This window comes from Gobio gobio (genome assembly GCF_949357685.1).
Source record: "Gobio gobio genome assembly, chromosome: 1".
Classification (NCBI taxonomy): domain Eukaryota; kingdom Metazoa; phylum Chordata; class Actinopteri; order Cypriniformes; family Gobionidae; genus Gobio; species Gobio gobio.
The window spans coordinates 41700895-41703927 of NC_137097.1; the positions used below are offsets into that span (position 1 = coordinate 41700895).

The 3033-nt window shown below is 34.5% G+C and overlaps 1 long non-coding RNA gene across 1 annotated transcript; it reads right to left on the reverse strand.

Moving 5' to 3' along the window:
- Positions 1-1706: 1706 nt before the first annotated feature.
- Positions 1707-2830, reverse strand: LOC307134471. The gene is made up of 3 exons (XR_013817571.1): positions 2739-2830; positions 1980-2057; positions 1707-1829 (listed from the first exon to the last, which is right to left on the reverse strand). It is a non-coding gene; the product is annotated as an uncharacterized lncRNA (long non-coding RNA).
- Between the last annotated feature and the right edge of the window lie 203 nt (positions 2831-3033).

Genomic DNA, 3033 nt, shown 5'->3' on the forward strand with positions numbered 1-3033 from the left:
TCACCATACTTTATCACTCAACTCTTTATTGGAGGATACAGTATACAGTTGATAAAGTAGCATAAAGAAAAATTAGATTCAAGATAAATAAAAATGGGTCTTCAAAAATACATTAACATCATATTCATCCATTCACAGCTGCTGAAGCCACACAAATGAGTGCCACAGAATCCCATCCAGTCAACTATGATACAGAAAACAGATTTGATATTGTGTTGAAAAATAATGATTCATTATCACAGCTAGACTGGTTTCTTGCTCTTCCCTCTATCATGTTCATGTTCTATCCTGTTCTTCTTCTTCTAAACAGTTTGCCCACTTGTACCCTACAGTGTATAACTGATAAACAGATGATGTGGTCACTGATGTGGTGTCGCCTTTTCTCAACCAGAGGAAGAAGTTGTAACATCCCATTGTCAGGCATTCTCCAGTCCTGGTCTAAAAGTAAAAGAAAAAACACAATTCAAATTAAGTTTAATGTAGTCAGGTTAGCATATGTTCTGCATGATTTAAGCAGTGGTTGGCTACTCTGGGCCTCAGCATCCATTGTCCTGCAGATTTAGCTCCAACCTCAAACCCACCTGCCTATAATTATCTATAAGTAAACCTGAAGACTTTAGTTACAAATTCCAGGCATGCTCGATTAGTCTTGGAGGTAAACTCTCCATTTCAAAAGGCCCAGATTTGCCCATTCCTAATTTAAATTTACAAAGCCGCAGTCAGTACATTATATAATATACACATTGAAGCATTATGTATATAATATTGCAGCACATTATATTAGCCAAGTACTGACAAAAAATATTTTACCCATATCAACAGCAACCTTTTAAACAGCAGATCTTTAAAAATATATTTTAGAAAGGCATGGTCTCTTCTTAGCCTTTGCCAGCGATGCTAGATTTCTTTTAAGACAACATACTCTTCTGTCACTTGTTTCAAGAGCATCACTTGTGATAGCCTGCACAATGTAAAATTGTTAAAATAAGGCAATACAATAGGTACAGAGGCACAAGACTTACCATGCTTATGAAGCACCCATGGCCATGCATAGTTCTCAGAGACTGGAGTTTTTGCCTCTTGTATTCCTCCTTGGCTGCACATTAGTCTTTTCCTGTAGAATCTTCTGAAGTGTGTGCCTTCTCTTGCTATCCATCTTAACACACAAATGCAATGTGTTTTAGTCTGGGGAGTATAAAGCCTTGTTTCAAGCCAAAAAACTAACCAGATATTTCACATAATTCAAAGAACATTTACTATTTGATTCCTAATATATGCCACAACTCATTATCTTCCAAAGCTACACAGAACCACCCATGGTCTACAAAACAATAGAGAAATACCTGGAGTTTATACCAACTAAATGCTTTTTTAACCCTTCAATACATGTCTGCTTTTATCTAAGACAAACAGACGGTGCCATTTTTAAGAATTGAAGGCCAAAAGTGTTCCAGCCTTTAGGCTAAAAGGCAATCATTTTAATAATAATTGTATCAAAAAGGGAAACAAATATTTACCATTTTAGATAAATCCAAGATACAGAACCTAATTTGCTCATTTTAGGAGTTATAAAAAGATTTAGACATGAATAATGGTGTGTATTTTATCAGAGTATAGAAAGAATGATCACAGCTGTCCTTTGAGAGATCAACATCAAATTCTGTACTACATATTAAAGCAAGACAATACATCAATACAAGACATACCAATGGACTTGCGCACTTTTCTGTCGTCTTTGGGCACAAGATGGCCATGTTCCTTCCTCACCCTAAACAAAGGACTTATTCGATTAGCTTGCTTCGATATAAGGGTCTGGTCTTTCTTCTCTGCTGTAAAACAAGAAAGTCTCACTTACTTTATGTGCAATTACTATTGTTTTTGAAACATATACATTAAGACAGTTACAATAAAATGAATTTACATACAATTCAGGGGAGCATTTCATGAGTAAATACTGATATACTAAAAATATTATTTACCTGATTACGGCAAGATTCACTACAACTAACTAGTAGCTCTTGTGAGGGTTGGCTCATAAAAGTAATCTGCAAGTAATCCTGCAAAACAGAAAGAAAGGAAATTTCATTACATTGCATGCAAGTTGTGATTTCATACATAACTGTTTCTTTCTTTAAAAAGTGTTGCATAATTAAATGTTAAATACATTTATGTAACAAGTTCACTGATAGGTGTGCATTTCCATTATTAAAAGTATATTTTTAGTAGCACATATGAATTTGTTTAAAAATGTTGATTATTTACTTGATCTTTTGATCACGTAAATTATTTACATGCAAACAGGACGTTATCAGCAGTGCAACTGATGACAAAATAATTGAATATCTGATGTTATGTGAGCATTTCCGCTCTTGCAAACAGAGGTAGGTCATGAGGTGTGAAGAGACCTCCCCAATGGCCCAATTTGTAATCATTTTAAAGAATACATTGGACCTAATATAAACTTTTCTTTCTGGGACTGCTTTCCAAGAAGGGGAGCAACTGATTTACAAAAATCATGATAAATATGTACAGGAATTGAGGCTGTAGCCAATGGCAGGAGTCGGAGTAAAAGCTGCAGGATTATGTACGAGTATCATATGAATTTGACAGTTTGTTAAATCTTGTGAATTATTAAGACTTTGAGAACATGTTCTCACTGATTGAGCCATGGGGTTTGTAAGAATATGTTTAAGAAATAACAAATGCTTGATAAAGAGTTCAAACCAACACATACTTACCATTGCAAATATTTGCTGTTGCTGCTTTCGGTCTTCTCCATTACTTTTCCATGAACAAGAATGGGCTGACTGAGTCCGAAAGGCCCTTTTGGTCGTTTCAGGTAAAAAAAAAAAAAAAGAGAAAAAGTCATAATATATAACAGATACATTATATACAGGACAAAGTACTATTTACATCACAATATTTGGATTTTACATTAAAAGGCATTAAAAAGCATGGTAAGTGTTGTGGATACTGTCTATTTACAACAATCATCACATTAAAACTAAGGTTGTTTTTATTGTGCTTCTACTA